The following is a 20,504-nucleotide window of genomic DNA, read 5'->3' as shown; positions in this document are numbered from 1 at the left end:
TGGTAATTCGGGTATAACGGATGTGCCAATGTCGCTGATAGACCCATGATGTTCTGGTGTCTGAGCATAGGCAATATACCCCATTGACGACCGTCTGGCAATTGCTAAGTCCTGTGAGACCCGTCTCTCCATTATGGTAATCCCCTGGTCTATAACTGAATTAACCCTGATGATGAAATTGTCCATGGTTCCAGTTAGATTTGCATTGGCCGCCATGCTCCTACTCTCTCTTGCTGCCATGTTATACCAGGTAAAAGGTATACTCGACTAGAATACTCACACAGAGGGTCCCCGAGTGTAGAGATGAAGAGATGAAAGGGGGGTGGCCCGTCCCGTCCTTGGCCGGTCTTGAACGAGCTTAAACGGGCCCGCCCTTGTCCCGGGCTTCTCCCGGCGCGCTCCCGCGACGCGGAAGATGAGGCAGTTATTTAAGCGCCTCCTGGCGCAATTGTCCCAGGTGCGGCTTCCGGCCGCAAAGGCAGCTGGGCTTGGTAGTCCTGCTATACCACAGCCCCCCCTCCACACTGCGGCCGCACAAAGATGGAGTTGGAGTGCGGAAGCGGGAGGTGGGCTAGCACGGCAGGTCAAGCAGCAGGGTCCGCGTGAATGAAGGGCAGCAGGTAGGAGCCCACAAGTTCGCCACACGGTAAAGTAATTTTCGGCAATGATCCCCCGAGAATGAGTAACTAGAAAGTATAATTCCACATATCAGCGCCCAGACTCTTTGAGGAATCGAGCTTCACGAATGGCTTTCAAGGCTGTGGTATTTAACACCTTCCTTTTTAACATTCTTCTCAGTCTCATTAAATCAATTTCTCTATTTTAATAAACATTAAACACTTTAACCTAGATATATTTCCATTTTAAAACAATTGTCATTAATGTTTTGCAATTTTGGTTTTATTATATTGTGGAAGCAGATTCAGTAGAGATACATAACATTTAAGGAGATCTTTCTTAAACCTTGTAATTATATATTCACACCCACTGTGCATGCTGCTGACTATTGGCCACAAGCCACATTTAGGGGTGATTTTTGTATTGTACGAAATAGATTTCTATATTGCTCAGAATACTTTTCTTTGACGTGTTACTGCAGTATTGGAAGCTATAGCCAGCCAGGACATAATGGTAGACCTCTAGCCATGTTTCATCAGTTGCACATTTGGGTGGTGTAAATGTACACCGTAGCTGACGTGGGGCATTTAACTTTCATACCGCCGGTGCACTTACTGCCCCAACTAGCCGCAGTCTTACTGTAAAGTAATATGCCAATTCAGTGAAGCTTATTTTGCCTCACATTATAGTGACACAACATAGGAACAGTAATACTGAATGACAGTATCACAGTGTCCGCATCAAAGTACCAACGGAAATCAATCAGCAGAAGCTCGGATACCACTCAAAAACGATTCTTTTCTCACACTGCTGTATAAAGCTATTATCAGAATTGTAATGGATTGAATGAATCCCACCCTAGGAGGGTTCAGAAATAATCAAAAGAAGTTAAATATTATACAGGCAAACGTATTCAGGTACAAAGAAGTCTCCTTTGGTTGGTGCAGTTCCGATAATACCGGGTAAAAAGCTAATAGCTATGATCCCAGCATGCCACATTTACAATACTGGTGCAAGATTTTATTGAGTCAAATAAAACATTTAGATGATTGGGCAAAGAAAAGGTGAAATATTTCATTTTTAGAAGTAAAGAGCTGTACAGGCACTGGTCTTGGAAAAGGTAATACAAATCTTGAACAGAGTTGATAAAAGGATATCCAGTGTAAGTATAGGAGTTTGCGTCACATTGCATAGCCATGCTATTCCTGGCAATTTCAATTTGTCCCTTCAGTTTCCCTGTCATTTTTAGGTCTCTCCGAGACATGCAGTATACACTTTAGTGTGGAAGCTTCATGGAAGCTCCGCCTACTCGCCGCCAATTTTCATTGGCTAGGTTAGTAAATGTTGCCTTCCGATTTGTTTAAGGCTTGCTAGTCCAACCTCATGACGATTATGTCAACATTTGTAACCTTCCAAGGCTTCTGGCCCCTTTACACGCCACACTTTTTTCTGGAGCCCAGCCTAATCACATCGGTGCGCACACAATGACGGGCTCTCTTCCTGGCCGCTGTTCTGTCGTTTCCAGCTCCCCATCTGTAAGCGCTCCCCCTGCGTGTGCGTGCATGCCCATCAAACCGCATTCTGCACTTTGTCTTCAGTACCATGTCAATTGGCTCAGATTAAAGGGGGAACATCGTTTACAACGAATCTTTTACCCCGCACTACCATTACAACGCAGGTATTACAACGAAAGTCGTTACAACGACTTTCGCTGGAGGGCATGTTGGATAGAAAATAATTTAATTTTCTATCCAACACCTTCCCTACTATCCACGGGGACTGCAGTTGGAATAGAAAATTAAACTATTCCACTATCTAGCGCCCCCCAACGCAAGTCGTTGTAATGACTTGCGTTGTAATCCCCGCGTTGTAAAGGCATGCGTGGTAATAGCATGCTTTGAAACGACATACATCCGATTAAAGATTCTGTTTACTGATGAACATTATAAATCGGCGTGTTGTCACTTTGGGAAACAGTAAAGATTTATTTAGCGTGCACTCGCAAACTTGACCCGAAGGTTTTGAAGTGCTTTACAAGCGTGTGCGCGCATGCCCATCAAACCGCATTCTGCACTTAGCGTGTTCCAAGGCACTTATACATTTTTTTTTTATTTGGAGGCAAGCGTGTCATATTAACAGACTTGAAATATTTCAGCCCCCGACGAGTGTGTTTTCCACGCGCGTGTAATTTTTTGGGAGTTCGTCGCAAGTGCGTGATATTGACAGACTTTAAACATTTGATCTTGTGCCCAATGTGTTTCCCGACAGGATATTTTTTTTTACTTTGAGGCAAGCGTGTGATATTTACAGACTTTAAATGTTTAAACTCGTGCCGACGTATAATTTTTTTACTTGGAGGCAAGCGCGTGATCTCGTGCATTAAGTTTCTCCTAACTCAAGCAGGATGACTTACTTCGTTTCCATTCATCAGTCACTAAACATGAAACTGGTCCGTTTTGTTCCACCTCCGGCCGCTCGGCTCTCGTGACAAACACACTTGTTTTTTGAGCAGTTGCACATTCCTAAGTCATTATTGGTGCACACAAGTGTACTTCCGAGTCACCGTCCCTCCAGTCAGTGATGAAACAGAACATTCCCAAGCACGGTGAGCTGAAAGACGGGGGTGGTGGTGACAGACTTTCATAACTTGCTTCTCCCAGGAAAACCGTCAGCGCAGCTTAGCATTGTTCTCGGTTTGTTACCTCTTTCAAAAGAAAAAAAACCCGGAAGTTTGCAGAAAGTGTGTTGGGTCGTAATGCCTTCTGGTTTCATTATTTTCAGACGCGCAGACATGCGGAGTAAAAACTGAAGAGTCACAAACCCTGCACGGAGGCCAATGGTGCAGCAGGTGCCGTTCGAGTAAAGGTTGGGGTTTTGATTAAGGATCTCTTCGAAGTGCATTGCTCGGGTTTCTTCCTGCTTTATTAATTCACCTTGCTTCAAATTCTTTCATATTGCTGAAACAGACCATCAGCCCCTGACTGTCCAAGTCAACCCCCCCAAAATTCTCTTGACTCCATTCTCAGATAGGTGATTATATACCACATGGATGCTCTGCACCTCATCATGGGGTAATACCGCCCATGCAATTACCGATACTGTTGAGTTTACATTTTCTCGTGGAAAGTATTGGCACCTTAACAGGAGATTCTGTGGTCTGAAAGGAGGAAACGGGGGTTGGGGAAGGGTGACAGCAATATCATGTTTCTCCCATTCCAAGCTATCAAACTCCGAGTAGTGTGATTTCCGCGCACACATGACGGAGCAAGGTTTCATACGTAAAGAAACTTGCTTTGATTCAATCCTACCGAAATAGCATGTAACGAATTAACCAACATGTTTTGTAAATACTAATAATTGCACCACAAACATTTCTTTTATGTAACGGAAGTTTCATATGTGCTTTACTAACCAGTAATCCGCGTGTCCTAAAAAGGCCTCCGAAAATGCGGGAACTCTTCTGCGCATACGTCTACTGCATCTACGTAGTATGACATCTTTGCTTTTGGTGGGAATTCTTTGCAGCTGCACAGTAGTACCTAATATGGCCGCTTTAAACTTCACATCTAATACATATGCTTCTGCTTAAACTAAACCTTGTGTGTTTTGCTTAACTGCTAATGCAATAGTATAAACAAAGTAATGGGGTTAGATTAGAAATAAGTGGTATACAGTGAATTCATTTATTGTTGCATTCTAATGTCTCCCTTTTTGACTTTATTGATAGCTCGTATTTGGGCCTGATGAGTAACTATATTCTCCATCTTCAATTTGCGGTGCATGCGCACTGAAACTTTGCAAGCCTTGAAATCACTGGTATTGAACCCCCGCCAAGTCTCACTTTACCAGCGAAGTGCCTGTGAACCTCACCCCATGACCCAGAGAGAGGAAGACGAACTGCAAATTTGTTAAACATTTTATATTAATTGAAAATAAATGTTGCTGGGTGGAATAAAAGACATAGGAAAATAAAATTATGGGCGGAAATTTAGCTTAATTAAAATAAGGAAAAATGATTTCATACTGGTATGGTGTGATAGCCTCTCCCCGTCTTTCTGACCAATCAAATAAAGGGAATACACGAATTTGTAACATTGGGGGTGGTACATGCCCTGGAAATGGTATAACTAAGGTAGGTTTAGTCAGTTAGTTTGTCCGACTTGTCACAGACCTGTCACTGACCCATCGTATGCTCAAGAAGAATCGTGGATGCCGCAGACGTCAGAGGGCTAGTCGAGCACTCTGAAAGAAGATTCGGGAGAAGACTCTGTCATAGAGAAGGGGACGAGAGTAGCTGCAGAGAGGGGTGTGATCCTGGCGTTGCACTTAACAGAGGTTACCAGTCCTGTCCTGCACCTGACCTGTTGGCCCCTGATTAGTCGGGAGCGCTTTCTTTCCAGCCCTTGGCCAGGGGTTGGTCCTCGCACAATTCTAGGTAAATATAAATCTGTGTAGTATGTCCTTATACCGTTTCCCTTTTTCACCCTTCCCAGGTACCAATGTCTAAAGATAATTTTGCTAAGTCTCTACAGATTTGTTCTTTGATTCTTATTTTTCTACTCAAAAAGTCTTTGATCGCTCTGTGCTGGTACCTGACTCACAAAATATTGCATAGATAAAGTGTTTAAATCTTCCCCGAGTCTGTGAATTATTATACTATCAATTATTCTAACTGCCAGATCTATTCGCCTAAGTGATTGGAATAAAGAAAAGTGACAAGGACTTGGTAAGTTATGGTGTTCAGGTAAATTAAACCCACTGAAAGGCAGCAGGAAAATAGATTAGCGGTTTAAGGTGTGAAAGTTTATGGGCCCAGGTGAGTATGGTAATGGAAAATAATCTCGAGTCATCACAATTTCAGTTTGACTAAATATATACTATGAGACCTAATGTCTGTGTACTGTTTTTGCATAAATTCTAATCCGGATTCAGACCAAAACTGGATTCTGAGCATCATAAAGAGAGCCTCTCTCTGCTACATTTCTATGTATACCGCATGCCTTGTTTTAAAGCAGCCCGTCACTTGTGTATTTAAGCAGCAAGTCCACCTGAGCTGGGATGATGGCGGACGTGTTTTTCTTTTGTTCATTGTTTATTTTTGACAGTGGGTTGTGTGAACCATCACTGGAACAAAACTCTGGTTCAGTGCTGTTTGACAGAAGCTTCTTTGACGTTAATGTAGCACAAAGCCTTCGGACTCCTCCAACATGTGGCCCACGCCGTCTCGAACAGTCAAACCTTTCCATCTGCAACTAAATCTGCTACTTGCAGCTTTTACTTCAGCCTCATACTTGTGTAATGAGTGAACCCACTGCTTTCTGCTCCTTTATGGCCCCTGTACTCTCTTGCGGACATCACTGATCACGCAGAAAGAACAGCAGAAGTGTTCCATGAATGCACGACTTTCACTTCTGAAACTACACATATTGATGACTGCTCGTTACCATGAATGTACTGCCTTGATATTGTATCTTATATTGATGTCTCACCAAATGAGAACTCGAGAGCACTGCAGTTTCGACACTATGGATGTATTACATTGATGTCAGAGAACTTAGTCTGGGGGGCCTTTTACTGACTGTGCAACATGCCGGGCTGAAATATACCTTTTATCTGATGAATAGGGACAGCTGTAGCTTTAAATAATTGTATTGAATATGATGTGACTCAACTGCAATAGGTGACTATGGAGCATCTGAGCAGTGCTTGAGCTGTTCTGTATTGTGTTTTGTCTGAGGCGTCTTGTTGGTTAGTGCTGTTGGCATAGTTCAACAGTGTTGAATCTTGGGTAACGGTTTCTTTTCATGTGTTCTGTTGTATATTTTCCTGTGCCATATTTTGTTGGAGAGTACTGTTGGGAGCAAAGTGAGAGCGAGATGCAGAACATGGCAATACTTTGGCAGCTATATGTGTAGTATTCTGTCTCCTTAGGTGTGCTATTTATTTATATCTGGTGTTAGTCGTTGGCAAGTAATGCAATCACATGCAAGCTGTATGGTGTCTATAGGGACCCTATGGCCCTACTTTGAAAGTTCCTGATCTAATGTAATATTTTAGTTGATGTATTGCTGTGCAATAAAAAAGCAAATAATGAAAAATAATGCACTCTATATCAATGGGAATACTAAGGAATATATCTCACCACTGCTTTGTAAGAAAATATGACAGCACATTTTATGCAACGCATGACACTTGGAGTCTGATGTATCATAGGGTTTTACCCATTCTGTGTCTATGATGAAATGCATTTAAACACATAAGGGCCTTCTTGTAGAATATCCACATTGTCTGATAGTGAACAGTAAGATCTGCTACTGAAAAGCACTACACAGTCTAGGCATACCCGTCCCACTTGAGATGACAAATTCACAAAGAACTATTGATGAACAAAATGCAGAACAATGTTATACATTCACTCTAGTAGGGATCTGGACATAAATCCATAGTTTCTTTGCTCCCAATGTCATTCCAGTTTGAACCCAGCCAAATATAAATGAGTCAACTGTTCTTTTTGCATTTGTCACCCTGAGTTGGACGGGTATGCCCAGATGTGGATCTTGTGCTCTCCATGCCACTGGAGTCAAGCTATCCTGGCTGATGAGGGGTGCAACCCCGAAACTGGTCCTAGGATGCTTTTTTCCAGTCCAGGGTGGACCTGGCCTGGCAGTTCAAGCTAGACTGTTCCCATATTTACCATTACCGGAAGTAAGGCAGGATACTGGCATACTTATGGTTCATTCAGTTAAGCGCTGCCGCCCACGTCCGGGTGACCATCTGCTCCCATACATGGCGTGTCACACAGTTTGGTGCTTCCTTTCCCTCCATGCTAAAGAACAGTATATGTTTCAGCACCCACGCTAATGTGCTGCATAGCTAAATACATCTAAGATCCCAATGGCTACAGAGTTTATGTACAGAAACTCTCACTTTTAATACATATTGTTCAATGCAGATATATAAGCTGTTGTACTAAGGTGAAATGCTTCCAGGTGTTAAAGAAATATTTTTTTAGAATTTAGAAATCACTTCATCATATTCTGTCAAGATGTTTGCAAGATTTACAAGCAAAATATTTTTAGGGCCCAGCTCATACACAGGCTCTTAGAGCGAGAGCTGACCCTTGACTCGGCTCTTGCTCAGCTGTCTCTGACAATATGTTGGCTTGCCCACCTCTAGTTAATATTCTATGAAGGTATATGTAAATGGCATCATTTGGAGCATGTTGAAGGCTTATTGGAGCCCCAATCATATTATTGAAAGTTTGCTTCTTTTTCTGTATGTGAATTTTAATTTGGATGGTATATGAGCTGGAGCAAATATCATCAAAAAATAGTTCGGACCATTTTGCACTCTCACTTTGTATGCACAAAATTCACTTTATTGAATGCTCTTTAACTCTTTGTGAAAAAGTGATTTGATAACTTAGCTCTGGTTGAATGGGCTAGCTAGTGTTGCACTTTGATACACTTTTTTGCACATAAAATCGATTTATGAATGTTTTTCTTTTATTAATTGCTTAGTTTTGACAAAAGACAATTATTTCTGTATGCACAGTGTATTAATATACCCGTCCCTGCTTCCTCTCCAAATCAAAACTGTATTCATTTCTTCTCTAAACAAGCATTGGAAATGCAATAGGTCTCGCAATAACGCGAGTCTGAACTATTAGCATTGTAAATGATATTGCCCTTTATTTTTGCGTTCTGGTTTTTGGAACATAAATAAAAGGCTTTGTCATTTACAAGGCCTATAGCTTAAATTTGCGTTAAAACGAGACCTATTGCATTGCAATGGTGGTGGTGCTGCTGAGTTTTCTCTGAATCTGCACTCTGAATCTGCACTCTGAATCTGCACTCTGAATCTGCACTCACAATCTGCACCCACAATCTGCACTCTGAATCTGCACTCTGAATCTGCACTCTGAATCTGCACTCTGAATCTGCACCCACAATCTGCACCCACAATCTGCGCCCACAATCTGCACCCACAATCTGCACCCACAATCTGCACCCACAATCTGCACCCACAATCTGCACCCACAATCTGCACCCACAATCTGCACTCTGAATCTGCACTCTGAATCTGCACTCTGAATCTGCACTCTGAATCTGCACCCACAATCTGCGCCCACAATCTGCACCCACAATCTGCACCCACAATCTGCACCCACAATCTGCACCCACAATCTGCACCCACAATCTGCACCCACAATCTGCACTCTGAATATGCACTCTGAATCTGCACTCTGAATCTGCACCCACAATCTGCACCCACAATCTGCACCCACAATCTGCACCCACAATTTGCACCCACAATCTGCACCCACAATCTGCACTCTGAATCTGCACTCTGAATCTGCACTCTGAATCTGCACCCACAATCTGCACCCACAATCTGCGCCCACAATCTGCACCCACAATCTGCACCCACAATCTGCACCCACAATCTGCCCCCTGAATCTGCACCCTGAATCTGCACCCTGAATCTGCACCCTGAATCTGCACCCTGAATCTGCACCCTGAATCTGCACTCTGAATCTGCACTCTGAATCTGCACTCTGAATCGGCACTCTGAATCTGCACTCTGAATCTGCACTCTGAATCTGCACCCACAAATTTGCACCCACAATCTGCACCCACAATCTGCACCCACAATCTGCACCCACAATCTGCACTCTGAATCTGCACTCTGAATCTGCACCCACAATCTGCACCCACAATCTGCACCCACAATCTGCACTCACAATCTGCACTCTGAATCTGCACCCACAATCTGCACCCACAATCTGCACCCACAATCTGCACCCACAATGTGTGAGTGGTGTTGCGTGTGTGAGTGGCGTTGCATGTGTGAGTGGCGTTGCGTGGATGAGTGGGGTTGCGTGGATGAGTGGGGTTGCGTGTGTGAGTGGCGTTGCGTGTGTGAGTGGGGTTGCGTGTGTGAGTGGCGTTGCGTGTGTGAGTGGCGTTGCGTGTGTGAGTGGCGTTGCGTGTGTGAGTGGCGTTGCATGTGTGAGTGGCGTTGCGTGTGTGAGTGGCGTTGCGTGTGTGAGTGGTGTTGCGGGTGCGAGTGGCGTTGCGTGTGTGAGTGGCGTTGCGTGTGCGAGTGGCATTGCGTGTGCGAGTGGCGTTGCGTGTGCGAGTGGCGTTGCGTGTGCGAGTGGCGTTGCGTGTGCGAGTGGCGTTGCATGTGTGAGTGGCGTTGCATGTGTGAGTGGCGTTGCATGTGTGAGTGGCGTTGCATGTGTGAGTGGCGTTGCGTGTGTGAGTGGCGTTGCGTGTGTGAGTGGCATTGCGTGTGTGAGTGGCGTTGCGTGTGTGAGTGGCGTTGCGTGTGTGAGTGGCGTTGCGTGTGTGAGTGGCGTTGCGTGTGTGAGTGGCGTTGCGTGTGTGAGTGGCGTTGCATGTGTGAGTGGCGTTGCATGTGTGCGTGACGTTGCGTGTGTGAGTGGCGTTGCATTGTGAGTGGCGTTGCGTGTGTGAGTGGCGTTGCGTGTGTGAGTGGCATTGCGTGTGTGAGTGGTGTTGCGTGTGTGAGTGGCGTTGCGTGTGTGAGTGGCGTTGCGTGTGTGAGTAGCGTTGCGTGTGTGAGTGGCGTTGCGTGGGTGAGTGGCGTTGTGTGGGTGAGTTGTGTTGCGTGTGTGAGTGGCGTTGCGTGTGTGAGTGGCGTTGCGTGTGTGAGTGGTGTTAGGTGTGTGAGTGGCGTTGCGTGGATGAGTGGCGTTGCGTGGATGAGTGGCATTGCATGGATGAGTGGGGTTGCGTGGATGAGTTGCGTTGCGTGTGTGAGTGGTGTTGCTTGGGTGAGTGGTGTTGCGTGGGTGAGTGTGGTGTTGCGTGGATGATAGTGGGCTTGCGTGGGTGTGAGTGGTGTTGCGTGTCTGTAAGTGTTGCTGTGTGGGTGAAAGTGGCACAGAGCCTTTGATGTGGCCTGGCGCAGGAGAAATGCTGCTGCTGCTAATTAAATACAAGAGTGGCCGGGAAGCGGCCGGGAAACACAAGTACGGCCGGCCACATAATTAGGGGAGGAGAAGCCGCACAGCACACGCTGGGAGAAGCCCTTTGATGTGCTGTGCGGCTGCGATGCGCGCTCTGTGCTGGGGGAGGGGGGAGGGCCATTAGCCTGAACTCGCGGCAAGATCAAACGAAGGGTGGGAGGGACATTGAGGAACAGATGGCCATGAAAGTGTATGGGCCAAAAGCGCGTGCCTGTGGCCACGTGCACTCGAAGAAAACGCCACGAAAAAAAGCGGTGGTTTCACAATCAGTTTGAGCACTTGAATTCTCGCCATTTCCCATTCCTTCGGAATGGTAACGGCGAGACCTAAAAAGGTATATGTAGGCCAGTCCAACGTCAGCATTTTGGAATTATTAGTCACTGGCAAATGGCTAACATTCTTTGTGCTTCTATAAGCCTGGCAGATCATCTTCTATGAAGACAGGAACTTCCAGGAGCTGCAGTATGAGAGCAGCATGGACAGCACTGACCTACACTTCTACTTTAGTTGCTGCAACTCAATCCGTGTGGAAAGTGGGCCCTGGATGATTTATGAGCACCCCAACTACAGGGGCTACTATTTCGCAGTGGCGGCCCACAGAGAGACTGCTGCGGGGTGGTTGGGAGGGGGAGAGGTAGGGTGGGGGTAGTGGAGTCAGACATATGACGGCAAGGAGTAAAGTAAGTAAATAAATAAATACAACTATTTACCTTGCACTCGCTGAATCGCCGAGTTGGCGATGCAGTGAGCGCAAGGTAAATTGTTTTATTTATTTATTTCCTTCACTCCTGGCCGTCGTATGTCCGACTTCACTAACCCGACACCCAGATCCCTCGAACGTCCCGCCCGACCACCCTGCAGCACTCCTTCTGAGAGCCGCCACTGGTATTTCGTGAAGCATGGGGTATATCCTGACTGCCAGCACTGGATGTGGTTCAATGACTCCCTTAGATCCTGCCGAGTCATACCACAAGTATGGTCCGTCGCCATCCCCGAGGAAGAGGGACTGTCCGCATGGGCAGCGGCGGTCCCTCCATGGCAATTAGGATGTGACCGCCACCCTGGCAGTCACATCCCCTACCATTAACATTGCAGCGGATGCTGCTTCAAGCAGCACCCGCTGCAATGTTAAAAATTGCATGTTGACCTTTGCATGCACAAAGCGGCAGGTACCGCGTGGTGCCTGCCGCTTCATGCACGCAAAGGCAGGGGGGTACCATAGGTACCCCCCATGTGCAACCCCCACCCCCCTTCCCCCCTGGGGGCCCGCAACGGGCCCCCAAACAAAAGACCGTATGCCTTTCCACGGCGGAAATGCCGCTGTGGAAAGGCATAGAAACGCACACATCCTAATATGCTTGGCGGTGTCTGATAGACACCGCCAGCCATGTTAGAGCTTTTCCGCCGCGGTCGGAAGGCGACCGCGGCGGAAAAGCTGCGGACATAAAAAATATCCCCCCGCCATCATAATCGGACGGGGGTATTTCTTCAGCCCGCAGCGGATACTCCGCATCCTCCGGCCCGGCGGTGGCTTCCGCCGGCCCGGAGGATGCGGAATATCCGCAATCATAATCGGCCCCTAGGTTTGTACTTTATTAGGGTCTAGCTTGACATTGTTACCACCATCCTGCCTGAAAGTTGCAAGTTCTTTAAAATATACATCCAGTGGGCTTTGGCTCAACCCAGGGGAGTATTTCTCTCTCACCATATTCTGTTGGGTGTTCGATGTATCATTCAGTCTCCTACGAAATGCTAGCAATCTAATGTACGAGGGTCTGGTTTACAATTTAAAAGTAAAAGGAATCATCACATTTATCTCACACATGCATTATATAAAGACAACAATCCTTTCCTTGATTTGTTGTTTCGCTATAGTAGAATTTCGTAAAGGTTCTAGTCAGGAATAGTATGAGTCTCACACATTCATACGTACTGATATGCACAAGAACACACAAACCCAGATTCTTAAAGCAAAACAAAATTTGGTAAAGCCAGTAAGTTTAACTTTAATTTAGTAATGCATGGAAACACAGGCTCGCACAAATGCAGTTTGCATTTATTAACGCATTAATAGCACACCTATTGCTCATGCATGTTGCACCTTGGTCTATCAATTTAGATGAGTGAGTGATAATATTGTGGAATGAGTTGTCTGAAAGCAAGATGTATACTGAGACACCTGGAGTAACTCAGCATTGTATTGAAGGCTGGCGTAGGGTTTCAGACAGGGCACAAGTCGTAAAAAATGAAGTGGGGGGACGCTGTCACCGGAAGTGACGTCACGACAGGAAGTGACGTCACGGAAGGTGCCGAGCTCCTCGTCCCAGAGAGGCCAAAAAGTGAAGTCCAGCTGTTTGACAGGGTGGACGGCGTCCCCCCGGTAAAATAAGTGGGGGGATGCCGTCCACCCGCGTGGTACCTCGACTCGTACCTCGACTCGAGCCCTGGTTTCAGATATGTTAAACCGTTGCTATCATGGCATCAAACAGGGCTAGAGGGTGGAGGAAAGAAATAATGTGCCGATCCTGCAACGAACTTTCAGTCTCCTGGTTAGGGTTGCCACTGCTAATTTGATGTCCCAGTCAGTACAGAAATAAGCAAAATGACCTAAAGCCGGTATTTTTAACACTTATCTGTGCATACTTCAAACAGCAACTATAAATAGAAAGAACTCTTAAAAGTGTTCTAGGACAGCATTAATGATCAATGACTAATAATTACAGCTTAAGTTTAATTAAACAAAAGGAAACAAAGACAGAAAAGTAATGTTAAAAATGAATACATACCTTTTAATGTACAACCCTATTTAATGGGAGGAGGGGAAGCGTAAAACCCTTTTAGCTATATTACATTTTGACGACAATACTATTTCACTGAATTTTGATTTACCTTTGCATTCTCCTAGTAAATAATTTACTGTCTTATCCTTTAGATTAGTACATTACGTCTGCACAATCCTCAAGGCCCAAAGAGGCCAACGACCTTCAAACTCTTGTTCTGTGAAGTTACTAATATCAACACCAGCCAGAGTACACTGTATGAGGGCCTGCCAGTGGGCTACTTCTTGTCCCTGTTGAATAAGGCTGCCATGAGGATTGCACAACTTAATTTGTATTCCAAGTAGGATGTATCTTGATTTTACTTACCAACTCACATAAGGCATTTTAAAAACTGCTCAATATACGGAGGCAAATTAAAACCTATAATGACACATTGCATTTCTTTTGGAATCCACACGTTTCTGTTTACATCCACTCTCGGGCGGGAGAGCCAACAACATATATGAAGAGCAAAGAATTGTTGATTACTGAACACATCATGATAAAGTTGAAGTGCATATTTGCAATACCAGCAACAAGGGAACTTTTTAACAGACTTAGCAGACTGCCCCTGCTCGAGTAACCCATGACCACACTGGTCATACCCCAGGAAAACCTAAAACCATGGGAAACCCAGTGATAGAGCTATAAGGCCTGGACCACCAGCAGGTCAGCTGTCCTACTACCCAGCCCCATACCCACCTGAAACATAAAACCGTTGGCAACCCTAAGGTAAGGCCAGAAGGGCTATCATCAGCCTGGTGTGGAGGAGAGGGTGACAAATAGGATGTCCCAGGGAGGCAAATAGTAGCGGCTGCGCTCATGGCAGAGTGGCTGGGTGGTGGAGGTTTGTGAGGTGGAGGGGGACAGATGGACGACAAAAATAAAGATTCCCCAGCGGCCAATCCCAGCGCTTCTCTCCTGCTGCTAACAGCATGAGAGAAGCGCTAGGATTGGCCAAACTGTCATGCACACTGAGTGCTCCACTCGTCCTGTGACTGCCCCCCTGTGATGGCCACGCCCACAAGACGAGAAAGAAAAGGAAAAATAAAACAATAATTAAACACGTTTTATTATCGTTTTATTTTTCACATTTTGAGGCTGCTGGAAGTTGAGTCGATGTTCTACCGCCATAGCGGAGGAGATGCCACTGGAGGCACAGGTTACATACCCACTTCCTGTCCCCTGTTGTAGGGCACATTCGGGTAATGCACCGCTTGCTGAACAGGAAGGGAAAAGAACCATAAGAAAATGCAGTGGCAGAAGGGATGGAGAGGAGGCCTCCATAACAAGAACGTAGCCAACTCTCTTCAGTGACTAATAGCACACCTCTGCTATTTTCAGGGTGATTTTGTCAAGCCTCAGCACATTTATTCTCACTAGGTTAGCCGCGTACTTTGGATGGAGCTGGTGGTGTCATAGCAGAGAGTTGTTCCTGCATTTATTGTTAAGAGAAATTCTCCCCAACTCCTGCCACTCAAACAGATGTCTTTTCAAATCCCACTCATAAGAATGTGGATTATGAAAAGTGCTGGCTTTTAGGAGAGCCACGACTAATAACTTACCTTTTCTGAAAGCAAAGTTTACGACTTGTTTTGCCAAGAAATATCTCATCTGAAGCCTAACTGAGATTGCTCGTGTTTAAAATTGTATGTTTTAATCTATTGTTCTTACCTGATTGCTTGTTTACTTGGCACCTACTTTTCCCTCAAACACTATCTTGAATATTCCCGCGCAGCGGACGTAAGCGCTGCCGCGGGTTGGGAAATCCTTCGCCGCCATCACCCGCAGGCCCCGCCCACTGACGTGAGGCCACGCCCCTTAAAAAAAAACACCCTACAAAAGCCGCGCTGATTACAAGCTCGCGCTTAGAGGCTAGTGACACTCCTGAGGTGGAAGCCGGGAGAGATTGCTCGTGTTTAAAATTGTATGTTTTAATCTATTGATCTTACCTGATTGCTTGTTTACTTGGCACCTACTTTTCCCTCAAACACTATCTTGAATATTCCCGCGCAGCGGACGTAAGCGCTGCCGCGGGTTGGGAAATCCTTCGCCGCCATCACCCCGCAAGCCCCTCCCACTGACGTGAGGCCACGCCCCCCTCTCACCATATATCAATGTGCAACCCTCGGACGCGCAGCATGCGCCACCAGCGCGCCGAAGGCGCGCATAATGCAAGCCCGTCTGCATTTGCGCAGACGGGCGGACGGGGCTAGGGGCACAGCACCTTGCCCATTTTGTTCCCTATACTCCTGAAACATTGTGTGCCCTCCAAGGCCCATGGGACCTGAATCAAATAGCGCTGGGTCTTATCACAAAAGCCGAGATTTTAAATGCCCACCCCTTACCCTCCTTACCACCAAATGTACCTTCATCAATTCGACCTCCCACCCGCAATAGTTCTTCCACCTTTAGCGACACACCGACCATATCTGCCTTCCTATTGAACACTCGGTCGGCAGTAAAACATCACCTTGATCTGTTCATCCTCCTGGACACTCAGAAACCTAACCTATTGTTCCTCACGGAAACCTGGTTCTGCCAGGACTCCCTGCCCAACCTGCTTGCGGCTTTACCCTCTTCTTACTATGCTCTTCGGGCAGATCGACCTCCTGGCAAAACAGGGGGGGGAGTGGCTCTGATCATTCGTTCAGATTTACATTTCCAACTATTACCCCACCCCCCAATTCCTGAAGTGGACTACTTAGTTGTACGATCCAACTCCTTCCAGACACCTATCACCTGTGTTCTGATGTATCGCCCTCCTAAAAACATGCCGCACTGTCTTTCAGCCTTCCAGGACCGGCTAGCTACTTTAGCTGTGAACAACTCGGCAGTCCTGGTACTGCCCCCTCCAGAGACTTCACGGAATCACTTCAAAGCTTGAATTTCATATCCCACATCCATATTCCAACCCACGTCCAGGGGCAAATACTGGACCAAGTCTGGTCCCTCAACATCCCCATCCATGCTCCCACTGTTACACCTTGTCTGTGGTCGGATCGTCATTTGATTTCGTTCCTCTTGGACACTAGTCTCACCATAAAACCCACCGTGCCCAAGAACACCTGGGCCCGTAACTGGGGCAAAGTGACATCCCATTGCTCTGTTCCTCTTTATCAACCTCTAGTCCAGCCATAGAGAATCAGGCCACATCGCATCAGGCAGAAACTCTAAATAAATGGCTGTCCAACGCCTGTGATCAGGTGGCACCCCTAAGACGCATTAGGGTAAGACGCGCACACGATGTCAACAAATGGTTCACCCCAGAACTTAAGGAGAAAAAACTGTCCGCCCGCCGTGCAGAACGTGCGTGGAGGCGCACTTATTTGCAGCGCCACCAAATTATTGTACTCCTCCACCCAGGCAGAATACAAGAAAGCCATCCTTGACGCCAAAATTTGCTACTTTTCAGATAAGATCCTCCGGGCAGAGAATCAACCCAGAGAAATTTTTGCTACAGTTTTCGAATTAGCTTCTTCGGACAGAACCACATCCAAGCCGGTACCCTCTCAACCCCTGTGCGATTCGCTGAATAACTTCTTTATCAACAAAATTGTAGATATCAAGGCCAATATTCCTCCTCCCTCCTCAGCTTTCCTAAACCTTGATCCACCATCCAACGCCTCTCATCTCGACCTTATAGCCCTGCTGTCTAAAGAAACCTTCCTCTCCCTGCTCCCCTGCGTCAAGTCTGTATCCCCCTCCTATATCTGCCCGGCCCACATCTTGCACGACATTTTCCTCACTTGCCCATCCCCCCCTCACTTTTCTCAATGAGACCCTTTAGTCAGGCACTGTCCCCCCATGCCATAAATCAGCCACCATCATCCCAATCTTGAAAAAAACAGGCGCAGATCGAACAGCGCTAGTAAACTATCGGCCCATTTCCCTTCTCCCCTACCTGGCCAAAATTCTCGAACGCCACGTTACCAAAGTCCTTAGCTCTTTCATAGAGGACAGTGGCTTTCTCTCACCGTGCCAAGCAGGGTTCCGCCCCCTCCATTCCACCGAAAAAGTGGTGGTCTCTGTATTAGACACACTCCGAGCGGGGCAAGATGCAAATCTTCCACAGGCACTGGTGCTTCTTGATTTGTCGGCCGCCTTCGACACGGAGGACCACACCATCCTTCTCTCCCGTGTCGAGGCGGCAGGCATTGGAGGTTCTGCCCTGGCCTGGCTCAGCTCATTCTTGAGCGACCGCTCGCAGGCAGTCCATGTGGCGAACTTTTCCTCCGAGGCCCACAAAGTGCAATGTGGCGTCCCTCAGGGATCTTCTCTTTCCCTTCTCCTTTTTAATTTGTACATCTGTCCGCTTATTTCTGCTCTGCAGACGATGGAGGTCACGGTGTTTAATTACGCCGATGACCTCCAGCTTATTTTTAACCTCTCTGGCTCCCCTGATTCTATCTATAATTTTCAGTTGGTGATGGTCTTTATCAGGGATTGGATGAGCTTCAACCATCTCAAGCTCAACCCTGATAAGACCGAACTTCTTCTCACTGGCGGTAAACTCTATCCTTGGTCCCCCATTTTTTGGCCCCCCTCTTTTGGTCCCTCCCCCTCTCCCTCTCCTTCTGTCAAAACTCTGGGTATCACTCTCAATCAACAACTCACCTTACACTCTCATATTAGCACGGTGGTTTCTTCCTGTTTTTTTACTTTGCGCACTATTAGAAAGATTTCACGTTTTTTCTCCTTCTCAGCCCTTAAACTGATCTTGATGGCTATGTTCCTCTCCCGGTTGGATTACGGGAATGCCCTATACAACGGTGCCCCCGCATATGCCATCCGGCGACTCCAACTGGTGCAGAACCAAGCTGCCCGCTTGGTTTATGGTTTACCCAAATCACACCACACCACTCCCCTTCTAAGATCCCTTCATTGGCTCCCGATTGGGGAAAGGGCCCTCTTCAAGATGGGATGTATTACGTTCCAGGCCCTTGCGGGAACATCTCCATCTTTTATCAGGTCAAAAATCGTACCCTACATCCCCGGCAGACAACTGCGATCTTCCTCTCTGTCCCTCCTAGTGGTGCCCAGGTTCAAGAAGAGCAGAATGGGAGGCTCCAAGTTCTCAGTCCTTGCTCCACAGTTTTGGAATTCTCTACCTATCCAAATTAGATCAACATCATCCTATCTGGAGTTCCGCAGCACCTTGAAAACCAATTTGTTTGCACAGGTTTTTAAAATCTAAACCGCTCCTCCCTCTTTACTCAGGCATCATTCTCCTCTACAGCGCCATGAATCCGCCTGGTGTACGTGCGCTTCAATAGATACTTTTAAATTCAAATTCAAATTCAAATAACTAGATGGGCTAGTACCAGAATGTCATTGCCAGAATATCAACTGACAAATATTGTGTTGTGTACAAAAATATCGCCGCATTAGAGTTTTTGATAGAAAAGCTGCACCCAATCGTACTGTATGTTTGTAAATGAGACTTTGGACACAATATTCATGTCAGATGATATTACTGCATATGGCATTCTGACATGCAACCAAAAGAGAGGCGGATTACCCGAAGGAACCCATCTACAAAATGTAAATACCATTCCACTGTTGGCGGTGTGTCTACCACAAGCAGAACCCTCCTTCAACACCACATGAACTTCCGCTGACAGCCACACCAGGAGAGACAAAATTGTGCTATGAATGACTTTATTCTTGATGTCTTAGGACAAAGGCGAAACCTCCACTCCTTCATATGTAATATACCCACCAGGCACTGGACCACTACCTAACTGGCACCTACTGGTAGCTGAGCGACCTTTTCTCCTCTGTCACCACCTGCGAACGCAGGTTGCTTCCAGCATCTATCAGTCTATGTCAAGGACCAGAGGGAAATTCCATAAGTTGGTTGCCCAACCAGCTGGAAAGGGTTTTTAGAAAGATGCATGTTTTTCATTAATGCTGACACAATGACACCTTGCATAGACTTTTATTCTGTTGGTGCCTAAATCTTTGTAAAATGCTCAAGTTTTTAAAACTTCTAATAAGATGAACAATTCAGTTTTCAATGGTTCTTTTCGGTTTTCTGTCACTCTGTTTTTACTAAGAATATGTGATCAATGTAATGGCCTTCACGTTAAAGTCAAGGACAAGAAAGTGAACATGAATCTGTATTTTCCACAATTTGTCCTTGTTCTAACCTCTAGAAGACTTTTGAGAGGCAAAGGCTGTGACAAGGGGTCAATTCTATGCTGTAATAGTGATGTAAAAGTGTGCCTGACGTCACTTCTGCTACCCATCAATGTTTGATGAAGCTATGTACATTGTTAATATATATTTGTTTCAACATAAAGGTGACCAGCGATATTTTTTATTTACCAACCTTTTTTGTTTCCAATATCACAGCACAAGGGTACTTACAAGGTCATACTTTGTGAGAAAGAAGACTTCAAAGGCCACATGTTGGAGATCACTGAGTAATGTCCACATTTGCATGAGAAGTTCCAATGTCATGATGTCAACTCCTGCAATGTACCCAACGGACAATGGGTAGTCTATGAGGAGCGAAACTACAGAGGCCGTCAGTACTACCTGCGACAAGGGGGGTAAAGGAGATACACTGATTGGGCTGCTGTTACTAGTAGAGTTGGCTCCTTTAGGGGTACCATTGACTCCTATTAACCCAAAACAAATGGATCTGGCAATAACAGCCAACAAAATTTGTGTTAACTCCACTTATTACATTTTTTAACACATGCTCCTTGTGAAGGCTGTATTCAAGAGAGAATGGACATTAATAATGGATATGTACGTGTGTAATAGCTATTGAACTCCATTGAATCCATTGGGAATTCAACATTAAACACAGCCTCAGTTTACAAGCTAAAAATTCTTCTATCGCTCCTGAGAAATCATGCGTCTGTCTGCATGCCAAAAATGACATGCAGTACTTCATGTTTTAATGTATCAAGCATAACGTTAAGCATTTTGATATAAGTATAATACTAAGATTTATTATGCAATGTACCATTATGTATTTATTGCACATGATAGCTAGACAAATTGACAGTAACGCGTAATTGAAAACTGTTGGAGGCTTCCAAGGAAGATACTTGGCT

General features: G+C 45.9%; 1 pseudogene; it reads left to right on the top strand.

The window, feature by feature from the left end:
• Positions 1–214: 214 nt before the first annotated feature.
• LOC144823122 (gamma-crystallin 1-like) lies at positions 215–20,067 on the top strand (annotated as a pseudogene).
• Positions 20,068–20,504: the final 437 nt, after the last annotated feature.

This window comes from Lissotriton helveticus, chromosome 3_1 (assembly GCF_964261635.1).
Source record: "Lissotriton helveticus chromosome 3_1, aLisHel1.1, whole genome shotgun sequence".
Lineage (NCBI taxonomy): Eukaryota > Metazoa > Chordata > Amphibia > Caudata > Salamandridae > Lissotriton > Lissotriton helveticus.
The sequence above is the reverse complement of the archived record's forward strand: the minus strand, read 5'-3'. Positions and strand labels throughout refer to the sequence as shown.